The 18,812-nt window shown below is 40.1% G+C and overlaps 1 protein-coding gene across 2 annotated transcripts in view; it reads right to left on the bottom strand.

Annotated features, from left to right (window-relative positions):
* Nucleotides 1–17,061, bottom strand: part of PJA2 (praja ring finger ubiquitin ligase 2) — a 37,866-nt gene extending 20,805 nt beyond the window's left edge. Inside the window, exons 1-3 of one of the 2 annotated variants that reach the window (XM_062600080.1) lie at nt 17,014–17,061; nt 3,814–3,920; nt 3,141–3,352 (exon numbers count right to left, since the gene is read on the bottom strand). The gene's annotated coding sequence lies outside the window, so the exon portion shown is untranslated. The remainder of the gene's footprint in view (nt 1–3,140; nt 3,353–3,813; nt 3,921–17,013) is intronic. The other variant, XM_062600081.1, reaches the window with a different exon arrangement.
* Between the last annotated feature and the right edge of the window lie 1,751 nt (nt 17,062–18,812).

Below are 18,812 nucleotides of genomic sequence, written 5' to 3'. Positions count from 1 at the left end.
GTTATTATTTTAAAACAATATTGAAAATAATCTTAAAATAACCTTGTTATTTTAAAATAATTATCTTAAAATATTTTTAAGATAAATTTTGGATGACACACAATCATTCTTTGAATGCGACACTCTTCATGGTGTGGGTCTGACATGCTACATATGGCAGCTTGCAATAAACTTTTGAAATAGTATAATGGGAAAAAGCCTCAGGATAATGCAGTGCAAGTCAGCTGGCCCTAGCTAGCTTATTTCTGTGACGGTAAAAGTACAATTAATCAAAGGTATGTTGCCAAACAAAAAATTCCAAGTGCCAAGGACCAATGTTTTATTCTTTACCTTTAGGAATATCCTCAGGCATGTCCATACAAGGTAATAACCCATGTATTGCTCCTATTACTGTAACAACATCCCATATTAACGGATCTTAATGCTTTTACCAAGAAAACACCAGGCAAAAATCACAAGAAAATTTGAAAAAGAGTGGGGGAGAGCTGCCAATACTGTAATGAAGAAAGATTATATTCCAGTGTTAATATCTGCTATAAATAAGCCAATACAAGAGTTCATGTCCAAAAGTTGTTGCTTGTGCAAATGCAATTAGAAGTTCAGTTTTTCAGATGTTCAGTGGCTTTTCTGTGTTCCTCTATGTCACTTTTAAACTTTACTAGATAGAGAATTAATATAGTAGTTTTATTACTTTTGAAAGTCACTGAACTGTGAAAAGTACAACCTAAAGCCAAGGAAAGTAAAGTTTGCAACTATGAACCCACAGCTTTCTGAAATTCAGGAAAATGAAAGGGAAGCTTTATTTTGCCTGGCTGTTAAACTGATCCTTTCACTACTTTTTAAGAGTGAATATTTATATACAAAAATGCCACTGATCAGCAGTTTCTTTACGCACCTTTGAACAGCATATCCACAATAACATGCGGACTGTCAAGAAAGGCACAACTGAATATGTACCAACTCTCTAAGAGTTTTTAATTTCTTTTTTGAAAACTAGCATCTCTGCTGAAGTTGGCATTTTGCATTTGACTGACATACAGGAAACCAACTTTGTTGTTTCCTGTTTAACACAAACCATTAAAAAATAGAAGGAAAAAATAAATGAAGTTTTTTTCTCAGGGCTGTGCTCAACAGAAATTGCATGATCTCTTAAAGTTTTAACTAAAAAAGCAAATAAAAAAACACTTATTGTACATTACAGCTTCTATTACAAGATACAATCTTAACAGCTTCAGGCACAAAAAACCTCCTACAAGAAAGCTTACAGAACCTGGCACAGCAATTTTGAAAATGTTTGCTAGAAATCTGCAGAGTGGACGTTCTAGAGGGAAAGTCTCAATACCTTCTGCCTGATCTTCCCTATATAAAAAATTGTTTATGTAAGCAAATCTCAAATCCTAAACTGAGCATAGGGTGCTCAAAATGGGGTGAGAAGAAACAGATATACTGCCTCTCTTCCCAATACTGTAACATGACATAAAGAAGCATGAACAGTGGAATGAGAAACAGTGGAAAGTGTAGGGCCAAAGAAAGAATACAGGCATCCAGGGAAAGCATTAAAAAAAACCCCAAAACTTGTTTTTTTGGCCTGATATAGGAAAAAAAATGCAGTAAATCAAACAAATTCATGTGTAAAATAAAATAACTGCAAAAGAGTCTAAAACATTACTGTTTCATTCCCACGTAAACTGACAGCAGCAATGAAGACATTTGCTATGTTTAAAAGTAAAAATCTCTCAAACATTTACAATTCAATTACTTAAAACTGTTATGTTTAAGTAAAGTAGAACACGAGTAGTGTTTTATCTAACATTGCCAAATTCACTTCTGTGATCATTAGCCAAATTATAATAAACTGTTACACATATTTTCTCTTATATCTCATCATGTTATATGTATTGCTCTAAATCTACCCTAAAACGTGCAATTCCAGTCATCTCTCATTTCCACTGCTCTTCGCACACCGGGAAGCTCTGCAAGCACAGCCCCCTTCCATGAACCCTGCAGGAGTCCAAATGTGTCCTTCACTACCTGCAGTTTGGTTATACTGTCTATTTGCACAGACCTGGGGTTCAACTCAATAGAACCTTTGCAGAAAAAAATAAACTAAAAATAGGTATCAGGGGCTTCTTCTCTCATGCAGTTTCAGATCATTTACATATAACCTTCATTTAGTATCTTGCCACATATTTGTCCATACTTGTCCAGCCCACATTAAACTACAGAAGCTAAAATTGGCAATTCACATTTAACTATACTATTCTTGCAATATTTTTCAAGTGCTGCTCCTTAAAAATATGAAGACTCTGCATCATCTTTGCCAAGAAACGGTCCTGCAATTAATGAAAAAAAAAAGTGTGTGTGTGTGTGTGTGCGCACGCGGAGGGGGGGAACAGAGTGGAGAAATTTTGACAATCAATTTTTTAAGTTACCCGGTGCATATTCTTACTAAATCAACCAATAAGTCATGTTTTTTCAAGCAAGCTCAGTCAATTCTTATCACACGGCTAGTTAGCAGACTGCCAGAGGCAGTTGACAAATAAAGTTGTCAATAAAGCAACAACATCCAAACAACTCTCAGAGCAGAATCTGACAGTTCAAACAAGTAAATCAGGACAGCAATAGAAATATTTGTCCTCAAAGATGCTGATACAACCAGTTGAAACAAAAAAAGGTAAAAATACAATTGCTTATACAATCCTTAATTTTAGTTTGTTCTCCAAACATGAGTATTGTTCACAAACAAATATAATAGATGTTCACTCAAGAGAGTCCAACTCACTAAATCTGAAAGTGTTATTTTTCAAATTGAGGTTTTCAGCATGCAAAGACTTTAAGGCAGGTGTGCAATGCACTACAGCTTTTTGTTCCAAATAAATCTTTCACATATAGACTACCTCATCTTGTAGTCAATTGCTTTAAAAAGATATTATGCAGCTATGTGCACTAAAAAAAAGCTCTGAATTTTTCTGCCGAGGAGGATTTATTAGATCTTTTTTTTTTTTTTTTTTTAAGAAAAAAAAGGTTCAACTTCTAGCAAAAGTTTAAATAGCACATTTGGATTAATAGAGACTTGAATTTTTATCCAGATACAAATCTCAAAATAAGAGAAGGAGCCACAAATCTGTTTGCCTACGTGCCTTAAGTGAGCAAAGTTTTGCCTCCTAAATCCAGAGGCCAGGCTACACGCAGTCGTTCAGGCAACCGTGTTCCCGCCGCATGTGAGACCCTCTCTCAGTTCTTTCTCCCTGGCTAACGCGTGCTGAGGAGCGGGCATTGCTCTACATGACAAGCAGTTCAGCAGGCCTGTCCAAACCACGCTCAACACCCGCTGGGAGGTAGAGAGCAGCTCCTAGAAGGCACAAAGCATAAGGCATAGGTTAAGCAGAGCCAGGCCTGGCCCCGGCCTTTCTGAGGCAACGCCATAATCACTGATGCACAGCACCATACTTCCTCTTTATCTCTACATATATTGCACTGTGGTTTCAGCTCCCTAGAGCCAGTAGCCTATAGGCTATAATGTCTAAAGCTTGGGAATTTAGGCTCAAATCCATTTGACTTGTATAACCAACTTGTCCCCTCGCTGGCCAAAAGAAAACATTTTTCTAGAAGTAGCCACATTAATATTAAAGGTTAACTGTAAATGTACATATACAAATGTTCACAGTTCACTGCTATAGCACAGATATTCATAGCTGATTCATTAACTTGATCACAATCCTATATATAAATCTCAAGTCTTTTTAATTTATAGATCCAGATTTAGGACCACTACATTCTCCTGTGCAGCAGTTGGTTAGTCCTCTGTCTTACCTCCAGTCCTCAAACAACGTCCACCTAAATCCTGACACCTGCACTTACTCTTCTCCTCATGATCTTTGATTCTCCTCTGTTCTCTTAATTCCTTCACATTCTAGAAACTAGAAAGAAGAAAAATAGTTTTCCAGGATCAAGAAATGTACACTTTATGTCTATGATACTTCTCAAATGATTAACCACCACCTGCACCAAAATAAGGTATCATTACAACCTCCACCTAACTTTTGAACGGGGCAGCTTGACTGCATCATACTTGGATAGCATCACTTCATCTGAGCAGCACAGAGTCTAGCCCATAGAAGCAATGGTGAAAATAACATTAGAAGAGCCCGATCTGGGAATAGAGACATCAAAAGGTCTAACTACTGGCTTTCCTCTATTGATATATATCCTGGCCACAGAATCCCTTAGTAACTTATGGACCTACCAAACTTTAATTAAGAAAATGAATGTACACTAACTACACAGAGAGCCTGTTATACACACTGTTCTCTCTGCAATTACAAAACATAATTGTGGATAATAGAGAAGACTTGCGAGGGTGGAGGCAGGACAACTCACAGGTTCAAGTCTGCAAATAATTAGTATTCAAATTAAAGACTAGATTTTGAAAAGACTCAAGGGTTCCATTTAGATACCTAATTAATGGTCAAGAGACTGCAAAGATCTCTTTGTAACACTTTTGGCTAGATGTAATCTTAAAGACTGGGCACTTGCTTTTTCTGATTAAAAAAAATCCCTTTTTAAAAAAAGTCTAATTTTTAAATGTCCAATTTAATTTCTTGTTATCATTCACAAATACAGTCACCTCCTAGGGCTATTATATGTGGACTATATTACATAATGGGAGGGCAGGTGGGTGTAGAGAGGGAGGGAGAGTGGAGAAGTGCCAAGCCTATATAAGGGAAAGGGAAGAAGCAGTGTAAAGTGTTGTCCATCCAAATTCACAGCTCCCTTGAAAGTGCAACTGCCCTGCAACACCAGCCCCTCCTTTACCCAGTCTCTTCATTTCCCACCTCAGGGGCTTTTCTCTATTTGAACTTTGAGGGTTTAACCAGAGGAAGAGCAGAACACACTTGTCTAGCATCTTATTTGATCCAAATCAACTGTCCACATGCATAACCTTGGCTCATAGCACCTGTGAATATGTTACGAATTAGATTAACACTCATTTATTGAAGCCCACAATGGTCAGAATTTTCTTTCCTGTAAGTGTTTCAAGGTTAATCAAGTCATCCCATATCTTCTTGCTGAAGAGCCCTTTCAGTGAGGATTAAATGGAAAAAGTAACTAAGAATCCAGACATGCTAAATTCAAGCCTGTACTCTATAATCACTAAACTATGTGGCTTCACCAATTTCTCCTGCTACATGTAACCCATTGCCTCGCCTCCACCAACTCAACAGTTTATTTCCATTAATCTTTGTTTGCTGAAGTGTCCAACTTTTCAAGGCATGTAACAGCACTGAGCAAAAGAATCTAAACTTTTTCTTACTTTTTTTTTTTTTTTTTTTTTTTGCTTAGCCTATAGTATGTCATACATGCAGTAAGGAAAATAAAAAATACAAATCCTTACTAGAATTGGTTCAATGTACTTAGCTTCACTCTTACAATGGGCTGATAAAAATAAAATCTATGTTTAAACAAATCATGTTTGAATTGCTACCTATTTCTACTTCAGAGGTGTAACTTCCTTCCCACTGGCCTTTAACATTTACCTTCCCATTACCGTCATCATTGAGCAACAGTACAAAAACGTGCATCTTTTACTCATAAAAAGCTGCAGATGCAGAACAGTTAAAGATATTAGAGCCTATTTTCAGCTCAGAATTGTGGATTGGTTGATGTCAGCTGCATGTTCAGACGACAAAACACACTTGCAAAATTCTACGGTTGGTTCATTTTTAGGGGAAAATTTTGGCTCCATTAATACTTTGAAAGACATGGAGAGATTCTCCAAAAGCATTTCATAAGAAAAAGAAATAAAGAAGAGTTTTTTTGACTAAGTGAGCCGGGGAGTAAACTACAGCATAAAAGAACCATAGCTGGTTTTCCTATTTAAAGAAAAAAAAAATAACGCCCTGCTACACTGACAGTTTTATCATACTAAAAGCAGGCAGAGAAGAAATCATTGTCACTTTTCACTGGCTTTTCCCTGTTCCCAGTCTTCTCGCTTCATGTCAAAATTCCCCAAGCACTTGTTACTGTGACAGCTCCCAGGGGTGACCATTATGATTGATCAAGACAAAATACACCACATTGCCTCCAAGAGCAGAAAGCCAAACATATATACCATGAAAAGGGGTGATTACATGATTTTTCACTGATTTGCAGCACTTTGTAATTAAAGAAACTACTGAAGTATCTAACCTAAACATCATCCACTCTTTACATCCCAATTCAACTATGTTATCTCTAAATTAAGCATAGTAATTGAGATTTAACAAAGAAAAACTATCTTGTGTTTTTGTCTTACTAAAATTGCAAAACCAAAACCCAGTATTAGCTAGCTGTAACTTGAGGACATGTAAAGATGGAGTAACTGCCACATTTCCTCAATAATTTTTTTGACAGTTAATCACTTTGTTAAAACAAAAAGAAAACCAAATCAAACCAAACAAAAAAGTCCTAAATCCAGGCTTAATTTTACATTCAAATTTGCCTGTTCTCAGATTCCAGCTATTCAGTGTACTAGAAAATGGAATAACAAAATCAAGAACATTTTAATGGCCACTATTTGCTGCTACAAAATGTATTTAATGTTTTTTTTAGAAAAGCAGTGACCTTCAAATGTGTCTGTATGAAAATATTTTCTTCAGTTCTTTAATAATTCATATTTTTGCCATACTTTCTCAATTTTTTCCAACATCCTTAAAAAAAAAAAAACAAACACATACATATTCAGGTCTCAATCTTACCAACACTTGTAGTAAAGAAGTAAAAACAATCTCCCCATTCCTACCGAGTGCTCTTTTTCCTGTCACATCTATTAACTACAGAAGCCATTTGCTGCCACAATGTAAGAACAGGAACTCATGCTCAAGATTTTAAAAGGAAACCCACGTAATACTGACACAGTTACTGTTTTCCACCTTACAGTCTTAAAAGGTTTACTTATGTTCTGAGAAGTATAACTATGTATTTATACTAGAAAGTATTTTGTTCAAATTGATGAAACTTAAAAACAGTTCAGGTTCTTGATACCCTCTCCTTCACCCAGCTAGTTCTGAGCCACCATTAAAGCATACTCCAAACAGTCCAGACAGAATCAGGTAAAAGAATCTTTACATTATCTCTGAAACTACACCAACCAATACCCTGCATCTGTACCCAATATTCCAGAACTCCTTCTTTCCTGGAGGTATTTTTGGAAGTCTCCAAGAGCAAATGAATTAAAAAGAAATTCGAATTAGCATAGAGAACTTCCAGTTTTGTAAGCATCAGTGCTCAGGAAGGTGGAGAGACTGCCAGTCTCCTTTGACAGGAGAAAGGCATGAAATAAGAGAAGTATTTCAATAATTTATAACAGCATATCTTTGCCATCATTTCCCTCCTCCCCCCACTATAGGCAGATTAACATCAAAATTCTTGGTATGTTTTATTATATTCACAAACTTCAAACTACATGTCCTGGCAGATTTGCACTAAGAACAATGACTCTTCAGTTAGAAGTTACCTTCATTGACCGAGATTTACCTAAGCCTTGGGGAACAATACTATAAGTAAATTAAATATTTTTCTAAGAAATATGATTTACTGATTTGAAAGTTCCTTCTCAAAAGCCTTTGGTCGAGCAGTGACTTTAGATCGCTCACTGGGTTATTTGAGAACCAAATATTGGTTCTTTCCATAAGTAGTATCAGCTCAGATGTATATTAACAAATGGCGTAGGCTTCATGGATTTATTTTTCAGACTTTACTTACTGCCTTTTTGTAAACCTTCCAGGTTATTCTGTAGTCTCCTTTAAGCATATGAATGCTTAAGGTCAATGCTTTTACTATAGCTCCTTACCTTTGCTTCAGGCTGAAAATAGCTTCTAGTCCAAGCTTAATAAGCTGGCAGGCTGGCCTTCCACTGAATTCATTTTAAATGAAAATAACCCCCCCTCTGGTGGTTTTTTTTTTTTTTTTTTTTTTTTTTTTTTTTTTCTGGTTTATCTCCCTGATTACAGAAACTACTTCATTATGACTGAAACAGCAGCTGGTTGCATCTTAGAGCAGAGTGCCTGATCTAGGTCTCTGGAACCTAAAAAGCTCTAAGCAGCCTTTCAGCAAACACAAACCATGTATTCTCCATCGAGGGCCTAGCTTCAGAAGCACAGCACAGACATTTTGAGATATCTGAATGTCTTTGTGGAGAAACAAGATGCTTGTTATCGCCTTGCCCACTTGAACTACAAAGATAATTCTGTGTTTAACATTATCTAGAGACCTAATAAAACTACTAATCACATAAAATTTGTACTTTATGAACTTGAAAATCATTGCTAGGCTCTTCACATTTAGAAGGGTGTTATTAAAGGGCAGGCTAACATGGATGACACTGTTGTGGGTGTTCACTACAGGCCCCCTGATGAGGGAGAGGAAGTGGAAGAGGCCTTCTACAGACCACTGGAAGCAGCCTCACAATCACAGGGCCTGGTTCTCATGGGGGACTCCAGCCACCCTGATATCTGTGAGAAAGACAACACAGCTGGGCACAAGCAGTACAGGAGACTCCTGCAGAGCATCGATGATAACTTTTTGAAATAGGTGGTGGAGGAGCCAAGAAGGAAAGGTGTATGGCTGGACCTTGTATTAACAAACAAGGAAGGACTGGTTGGAGATGTGAAAGCTGAGGACAGCTGTGGCTGCAGGGACCATGAGACAGTGGAGTTCAAGATCCTGCAAGGAAAAAGCAGGGCAATAAGTAAGATCACAACCCTGGACTTTAGCAGAGCAAATTCAGCCTCCTCAGGGACTTGGAGGAATCCCATGGGTTAGGGCCCTAGAAGGAAGGTGGATTCCAAGAGAGCTGGTTAATATTCAAGCATCACTTCCTCCGAGCTCAAGAGCAGTACATCCCTATGAGTAAGAAGTCAAGCAAAGGGGGTAGGAGACCTGCCTGGATGAGCAAGGAGCTCCTGGCAAAACTCAAACAGAAAAACGAAGTATCCAGAACGTGAGAAAAGGGACAGGGCACTTAGGGGAAGATAGAAACATTGTCAGAGTATATACGGATGCGATGAATAAGATTAAGGTCCGTTTGGAATTAAGGGATGTCAAGGACAAGAAGGGCTTGAAATACATCAGTAGCAAGAGGAAGACTAGGGAAACGTGGACCCGCTGCTGAATGGGATGGGTGCCCTGGTGATGAAGGATACAGAGAAGGCAGAGTTACTGAATGCCTTCTCTGCTTCAGTCTTTACTGCTGAGGCCAGCCCTAAGGAATCCCAGGTCCTTGAGACAAGAGAGAAAGTCTCTTGACTCTTGAAACAAGAGAGAAGACCTTCTCTTGGTCAAGAAGGATTGGGTTAGAGACCACTATACATACACATTTAGTATCAGCACATTTATACTTACCACATGCTACTGGCCCACTCCTATCTATTTTGAAATAACCAGAGTCAATGCTAGTGACAACAAAGTAACCATACCAGGTGGTCCTATGCCCTTGCACACACCCCCATTCCCATGCCCTTCCAGCCCTGTTCCCTAGAGCAAGGGCACACTATCTACACTATCTGCCTTTCAGCTCCAGCAGGAAGGCAAAGAAGTTAGAATCAGACTGTGCTTCTCCCTCTCCCTCCAGCCAGGCTGGAAATCACAGTTGCAGCACACACTAGAAACCAGGGAAAAGAAGGTGGTTGTGTATTTCTGGGGCTGAGGAGGTGGTGAGGGATTTGGTTCCAGTGCACCCTCCTACTGCAATTTTAATCATGGGCTAAAGTCCCAATCTCCAAAGAATATCAAACCCTAGATTAGTAGTAAGAGATTGTTCTTTGAAGAAGAGAGAAGGAGGTGAAAGCAATATGAGATCTCCAAACAGATCCCATCTCCCCCAAATTAAACAGCGTTTTAATGCTTAACTATAGTGTTTGAAGCCATACTGATTTATTTACTCACTAGTTGTGCCTTAAAATGAGTAATTATTCAGCAGTCAACACTTCAAAAGATAGAAATTCTGACATGCTGCTTCAAGGAAAAAAAAAAGTTTCCTATTCCATCAGAAGAAGTCTGAAGGATAAATTTGAAATAGGTTTGTTGTTTCTGTTTCTTCTTACTCATGAATACAATTTGTCTTACGTAGCTCAAGGCCATAAACATACTGAAGTGCCAGACTCCATTAACTTAGCTGACACTTCTGGTCTGCCTGAAAAGGTAATAAACAAATATAAAAACAGTTACTAATAACAAACAAATAAAAAGGTTCTCCACTTCCACTCATGTATATTTTAACATGCAACTCCCTCATTCTCAAAACCAAAATCTCTACAAAATATTCTGATAAGAAACTGAATCTCTTTCCAAATACCCGAAAAAAAGGAACAAACATCGATAGGTATTTAAACCAGCTTCCTTTCAGTTCAATACTAAACACAACTTCCATTTTTAATTTATGTAGGTATTTCTCCCACAGTTTTGTAGTTATGTTTACAGCACAAAATGCACATAGAAAACTTAAGTTCTAGGAACTAGGGAAAAAAAAAGAACTGACATATTTCCATCTAATAAGGCACAAATATAAAAAGCTAAATTTTCACATTTATTAGTGCATTAGTCAATATGCAAGTTAGAAAGACGACTATCAATATTCCGGGCATTGTTTGCATATCCCAATCTCAATTAATGACCTACTATAATCAGCAAATATAGTCACAACTCTATCCAAATCATGAGAGATTTTACCAAAGACTTCAAAGCGAACAGGTGCTGGCACCACATAAATGATTATCAGTTCAAATATATGCAGGAAAGAACTTAAACATTTTCCTTGAATGAAATATGTTAAAACAAATCAGAGCAATTAATATTTAGTAACATCCCTAAGAAAAGAAGAAAAAGATTTCCTTCGAGCCCAAAACTTCTTGTAAGTTGAGCCCAGGCAGCATCTCTCATGTAGAGGTATCTGATCAAGCGAGCTGGACAAACCAACATCTTGACACAGCCCCTCTCTATCTGTGAACGTCCCTCTACAGTTCAAGATCACACACGGTTCCTTGCTCTTCATCAAGCCTCCTATCCCTAACACGGGTTCGCAGAAAACACCTACACCGCGGTCTGCCACCTGTCCAACTCAGCCAAAGAGCCACGGTTGGGAGGACTTGCTCTGACGCAGCTTCAGCAGTGGATGCAACAGCCAGCAGTCAAGCTGTAAACTAGACTGAGTGAACTTACTCAGCTTTACCAAATCCGCTTCTTTGAGGGGCTAGTCCTATTTTTGTTTTCTAAAGCTAGATCAGCTCACTGGATAGCTGCATTAGCACAACCAAGGCAGTGGAACAGAGCCAAAAGCAAGCAGCCAGAGGCAGGATTCACTATGCAAACTCTGCTGACAGCCCCTGCATCCCTGAACCACAGACTCGTTCTTCACTCAGCACTGATCTGTCATTATTCTGGTGCTGATTTTTCGCTATCCTCCTATCACTTAGCAGCTCTAACCTCATATTAAGCTTCCGCATTATTTCTGCACTGACTTAATCTGATTTTAGTCTCTTCTTCCTAACTCTCTTTACTTTCTTGCACAAAACTGAAAATTGTTTAAATGCATCATTCTCCTCTACCTTGACCTTGACTCTACCTTGACTTAGGTAGGACAGGAAAATCTGTCCTATGAACTGTCAGCTCTGGCTTACCATAATAATTGCTCTTCCAGTTTTTATTCTGAGGAATATCTATGGCAGAAATTCTACAACAAGTCTCAGTTCAACAGAGAGGGAAGGTTAAATAACTGAAGTACTAAAAGCCTTTAATGTACTGTGTGTATGCAATATGTATTGACCAATTAAGAACAAGACCCATCTTCCCTCACTTTCCCTCAGAAAACAAGCCTTACAACTTTAAAAATAAAAAGGCTAACATAATTTTGCCAATGACCCTTATATGATGTGTTCTGTTAATACAGAAAACTACTAAAGATTGACCATCCTCCACCAAAACTTCCTATCTTTCTCCTTTCCCAATAACAAAATCTTTCTGTCTAAACATTTGTACTAAATTAAGGGCATGGAAGTAGTAATTTTTAACCAACTTCCTTTTAAAAGACATTCAGAAATTTCATCCTTATTTTCAGTAAAAGGTATACTTGTAGACTATCTACCTCCTTTCTTCCTCCCACTCTGATTACTACTCTACCAAAGAAACAAAAATAAAACCCCCCCAAATCTTTGTTTGCTCTTTTCCCTTTGCCTATTTTATTCATATTCTGGTTTTCATTTTCAATTTGAATTACTTTCTAGAGAATGACACATTTTCTTAAAGCCTAAGATGGCAAATAGAATTGAGTACTATAGAAAAGTTCAGTCATTTTATTTAGTTCAGTATGCAAGGTTCCATTCTATTTCTGCCAGTGCAAATGACCTAAACCTACTTCAAGATGTTAGAACAGTCACTTCCTTACCCTTGATAAATTCAGCAAATACTAGATGATAACATAATTTCAAAGTGGAAGTTCAGGTACTTTTAAGTACTCTTGCATGATAAAGAGATACAACGAAGCAAAAGATCACATCCAAGGACTTTGTAATTCATTATTCTCTCTCTCATCTTAAAATGTTAACCCAAAACATGTAATTAACTCTCAACCCCAACCAAAGAGTATGTTTTTTAAGATTTTTTTTCCTGAATAACAGTGAAAACTCACTGCTTTAAACACCTTTGTAAATATTATTTTTATATTGAATACAACAATAACAAAAGCCCCACCTCTGATCAGAGTGACAGACCAGAGGGCATCTATGACATTTAAGGACTGGGCCTCCAAGAATTTTAAAGCTTAGGAACAGGAAATAAAGTGATTTTAACATACCTGGGAGGAAAATGAGACAATTCCCAAAAGAGACATGCAAGATATTATTATGGGTAAAAATAAAGAACTGAGCAAATTACCAAAGGGGGAATAATCGGCTATGGTTGCTCTGCAGAAGGGCAGCTTAGGATTATACTGGACCATAAACCAAACACAAGAAATACTTCCACTCCCTTGTGTCAAAAGGCAACAGAGTGAGTTGCATTACAGTGAAGCCTACAAGACATGCAAGGAAACCCTTTTACTCCATTTGAGATTGTTGAAATTGGATCTAGAATAGCGCATACAGTTCCGAGTACCTTACTTTAGAAAAGAACAGTCTTAAATTGCAGCAAGGAAGATTTCCTCGGCATTTGGAAATTACACTGCAGAGATGTTTCTATCTGTAAGAATACCGTATCATTTAAACAGATTGCCTGGAAAGGCTGAAGAATCTCAGTCAGTGAAGCAGCCCACAGAATGGGATCCTAACAAACATGCAGCAGGAGAGTCATTGCAACTCGAGGTTGGTAGAAGGAAAAAGCTGGGTAACTTTAGGAGGACCCTCTCAGCTCTATTTTTGATGATTTAATTGTTCCCTAAACTAGCCCAATAGAATTTAATGATTTAAATGCTATAAGAAATCACATCAATTTTACTAGATGCAGCACAAACACTTGAATTTTTATCATCTCCTTTTAAAAACAACAATCTTTAGTTTTAAACCTCTTATTCCAATCTTGGAAACGCCATACAGGTCTATTACCTAGCAATTTAAATTACTCTTGTAGATCTCTGACTCAAAGAACTACTTAGTGTGTTTAGCTATTTTAACATATTTTGAAGGAAAAAGTGCTTTGATTTGCATTGCATATGTTTATCTACCATTTCAAATGGACAATGAAGTGTTTTCACTTCAACATTTTAGCAACAGACCCTAGCAAAGTCAGTGCTACAGCTAGCTGAACACACTAAGAAACCTAATTTATTTCTGTTTTCTGTGGTATTTTCTTACTGCAAATCAATATAAGACAATTTTTAAACCAAATACCTTTATACATTTTTTAAAAAAAATTACAGTATCACTTCTAAAATCAATTGCCCAACTTTTTTTGAAGCTATATTACCTAGCTACAAATACCTTATTTACCAAATACGTGATACAGATTCACCTATTATAAAGCCACTAACAAAGCAGGCCCATTTGGGGTTTTAACAATTTTTTAAAAATCATTTGAGTTATGGAAACTTATCCCTTGATTTTGTTAGAAATTTCACCTCTGATACCTGGCTGACAGGGAAGACTATTTTGGTGTAACTGATTATCAAGTAATCTCCTGAGCAAAATTCAAGACTACCGTCTACCACCAGGATCAGTACCCTTTCGCTGTATTCTTATTTTTCCAGAGTATCAACCAGCTGTCCCATTCCATACCAAATACAGTTATCATTGTATTATTCTTTTCCGCACAATATCTAGCACAGATAGATTGTAGATGTTAGAGCAAAACTCATGGGAGGTTTTTAGCATCTAGAAAACTTTTGGTACATGCTCTAATAATTGCACACAAATATGAAAAGAATATACACATATATGCAAACTGGAATTCTTTTAGCTTCATAGTCACACATTTAATTAGCTTAAACACTGCATAAGGGGCTAGTATCAAAACACCATACTTGAAGTTTATCAAATTTGAAAAGCTACTATAAAACTACTTAGAATGATCAACACCATAGGCAGCAGGGCCACTAAATATTTCCCTCCACTATGACACAAGCATTTAGCCACATGCTCCATCATCTTTGCAGTGCATTCAACTCATTACTAAAAGCTTGTTAGCAATTACCTCAATTTCCAATATAAGCAAGTAACAACGTGTTTCACAAATGCCACAAAAATAACCAAGCAGATGTGGCCTTTAAGGGAAGAAAGGTTCTTGCAAGAGCTACTGCATTTCACACTTCAGCAGCTCAAGTAAGTGCCCATGCCCATATATTAAATGGGTAAGCCATTACTCCAAACACTTCAGGACATTCCTGTGATAAACAGCATAAAGTTGTTTCATTCAAGTTAAGGCTATCAAAGACCACAGAAGTCAAAGTTTCAGACTTCAGACTTTCTGGTTGTGCTCAGGTTAATGTGTCAGGTCAGGATATTCAAAACACCATGTGCCTGCTGACACTATGAGCAGACCGCCAGGCCTAGCTAGCTTTCCCTTCCCACTACATTTTGGGCTTACCTATTTTTATCACTCATTAACATATCAGTGAAAACACAAATTAGAACAAATTTATTCCTGATACTTTTGGTTTGTTCAAAATATTACTTAGAAATACTATGATAAACCTTTATTGAAATATAAATCTTGTGCTCACAACTTCAATTACATTTGCAGCTCCAATTATCTCAGATGTCAAATAAACACTACTTACACTGCAAACTATCAGCCAGAGACTGTCTTTCTTAAAAATGTATTGTGCTGAGTACAATGAGTCTGTGGCCTCTACTGCTGTAGAACACAGTAATAATTTTTGTTTCATTCAAGCCTACAAAGGCATAAGAGACAAAGAACCAAACCAAACACAAGCCAGCAAGTACTACAGATTACATATGAGAGAAAGTACTTTCTAAAAATGGTAACAATGTCAGCTTAACTTTCCATTGCTAATATCCATCACAGTACTTACTGAATTAATCTAGTACATCATATCAATATTTTTCAATTGCTACGCTAAATTGCTTTTTACAGAAGTAAATATTTTCATGGGAGCAGCTAACCAACCAGGGCAATAATTCATAAACCTGTCCTATTTTGATGAAGATTTGATCTAGCAAGAACTTCTGCATGCTACTTTCATTGACTTGTAATTCACTGAATTAGCAATGAAAAAGAAAAAATAGACAAAAAAAATCACAAAAAGTGAAGCAAGTCTATTCTTACAGAAAGTTAAGTTTGATATGTAAGGCTTCCAAGATAAAGTTTCCTGATCTTATGTTTCAATGCCATTTCAAACGCATGATTTTCTAAACAATTTTTCCAGACACTTTCTTTAGTAGATGAGCGAGAGTGGGAAATCAATTCTGTGCAAGTCTGACACAGCTACAAATAAATACTCATCGCATACATATGCTTCAGGATGCCAGATACAGATGTAAATATGCACGTCTCTTAAATGAAAGTCACCTCCATAAAGTATGTATTCTTCATGACTTGTGTATTAGCAGAGAACAGTAACAGAATCTGAAAGCTCTTTATTGCTGTAGGATATCATTTATTTTTCCTAGACACAGTGTAGCATAATGTTTTCAAGAACTGTTCCCTTAAATCATGTAAGGATGCATACACATATGAGTGCAAATCAAGAACCACACCGAAACAAGTGTCAGAATATACTTAGAGTATAGACAAAGGCCCTAAACACACAAGTCCCTAAGTGTCCAAGGTGTCGATAAAGTACTCAGTATCGCAGTTATGATACCAGCTAGGCTTTTTATATCTTTCTGCACTATGAATATTCACACATTATGTAACAGCTATCTTCATAACAAAATGTTAATTCACTTTCAGCATCTAGCCAAGCGTCTTGAACACATCCGCAGTGCACAATACCTCCAAAGATCTTAGTTACACTGCAGTCAGCTCAACTGGACTGTGCCTATCCAAAGACAAGTCAGTTCAAGGGAACACACAAAAGGTGCAGTGTTAAAGTGCACGAACCAAACACCCGCAGGGCTAGTCTCATCCATGCACAAAACCCCTTCTGAGGGGTATAACTATAGGCTAGTACGTTTTCACTTCAGTATCTAAATTACACGTTTTTGGTGACATGTCTTAACAAAGCTCTGGAGGAGAGAGCAGATTCCTGTGGCCAAAGGGAGATTCAGATTCACCCCGTCCCCGAGAACGGCGGCGAGCCTGCTCCCGGCTCCTCTGGGCCGCCTCTGCCCCGGCCAAGGGGTGCCGTGGGGGCCCCCCAGGGGGCTCAGGCCAGGTGGGCCGCCACGCCCACCGCTCTGCTGCCAGGGCTGCTCCCGCCGGGCAGCCCAGCGCCGCGCGGCCCCCACCAGCCACCTCCACCCGCGCCGCGGGCAGCTCCCCCTCCGCCCCGGCAACCCGAGCCGCCTCCCCGCGGCTGCGGCAGAGGAAGGACCGCCGGGCCCCGGCTCACGCCGAGCGCCGCTCCGTGCCTGCGCGCCCACCTACCGCCTCGCCCCGCGCCGCCCCCCGCCACCGTCTGCGCCGGGCCGCGACCGCCACCCCCGGCCCGCAGGGGCCCGGCCCGGCCCGCGCCGCCAGCCCGCCCCGCAGGGCAGACCCAACCCGGCGGCTCGCGCGAGCCCCGGGCCCGCCCGCAGTCGGGGGCCGTGGCGAGGCCCGGCCCGGCCCGGCCCCAGCTGCTGCCCCCTCCCCGGGGCCGGGGCCGGGGCCGGGGCCGGGGCCGGGCCGGGCCCCCCGCGCGGGGCCCGCACTCACCCCTCCCGAGCCCGTCTCGCCCGCCTCCCCGCGGCGCGGCCCGGCTCCCCGCAACCGCCCCGCGGACGCCGGCCGAGCCAATCCTGTCTCGCTACGACACCGGCCGGCAGCCAATGCTCGGCCACGGTGAAGGCGGAGCGGCCAATCCCGGCCGGCCGGGGGCGGGAACGAGGCCAGGGCCGCGCCCTCCCGCCGGCGGGCGCTGAGGCGGTGCCGCCGCGGCGCGGCTGCCCCTCGCCCGGCGGGGCCTCCCCGCGGCCCACTGGCCCTGCGGCCTTGCTGGGCGCAGCGCGGCCGCGCCGCCGCCTGCGGAGCCGCGGAGAGCGGGCGCGGGCAGGGCCTGGGCCCGGGCGCGGGCCGAGCCGCGCAGGGCGGGCTGCGCCGCGCCGTGCCGCGCCGCGCCCGAGGTGCCCGCCGGGCTGCACGGCTCGGGGAGGTAGTTCCTCTGCACGTGTCACCGCACCGCGTTTTACCTCCGCGACAGTAAAGGCTGGGCCGTGGTGGTGCTTCGCCGGGCTCAGAAAGGCTGATGCGCGGACGCGGTGGTTTGAAGGGCAGAAGTACAGTTAGCCGCACGTACTCCCCGCGCCAGGCACGTGCAAGGGAACCCGAGGAGAGACACCTCCTCGGCGGCAGGTTGTATCCGTCTCTGAGATGCCCAGGGACACATCTTTTAGTTCGCCAATGCTTGTTACCACCATAAACCACTGCTGAGCTGAGCCGACCTGTTTGCTCACCTGCAGTGACATTTGTGGATTTCAGTTTTCTGGTGTTTGTTGTTGTTGTTGCTGAATAAGTTACTGTTAGCCTTTTAATCATTTAATCATGTGAGTTCATCCCTGGGCTGGTAATTTTTATCTCGGTTTAAAAGGCAATTTTACCATTCAGAGACAGGCAGAGAGCAGTTTTACATTTTGCAGTGGAAAAATGGGGAAGAGTGACATACAGGACAAAGATTTACACACAACACGGTGATATACATTGTACCAAAGAGGGAGATAAGCAAAAAGACATATCCTGTACAGAGCAAACAAAGACAGAGATAGAGCAAGGCAGAGGGAATGTTCTATGTGTACAGAAAGCAGGAAGACAAAGCCATAGTAATTTGGATACAGATGTGGCAAAGACTACACCAAGGCCAGGGAAAACGTGCTGCAGTCTGCCTAAAGCGGTGAAGCTTAGTTCAACTATTATGTTTATAAACCTTGAATATTTTTTTTTTATCAATTTGATTATTTCATTCCTCAGACAAATGTCTCATCAACTTTGTTTAGAATATTTTAACTAGCACACAATTATATTATTCAACACTTGTGTCAGCATAAGCATCCTTGCACACTGTTCCAATAACAAACAGAATAAGTACAAAAAGAACTGAAATAAAAAGTATTCCATATACTGGCATATCAGATATCCTGGATATACAGATATCCTGGCATGTTTGTAACTACAACCAAACTATTTTACTCATCCACTATTTTTCACTGTTTTGTACATGCAATACGGGCAAAACATAGTTAGAAATGAAT

The sequence above is a fragment of the Rhea pennata genome, chromosome Z, assembly GCF_028389875.1.
Source record: "Rhea pennata isolate bPtePen1 chromosome Z, bPtePen1.pri, whole genome shotgun sequence".
Taxonomy (NCBI): domain Eukaryota; kingdom Metazoa; phylum Chordata; class Aves; order Rheiformes; family Rheidae; genus Rhea; species Rhea pennata.
This window is presented reverse-complemented; position numbering and strand designations above follow the sequence as displayed.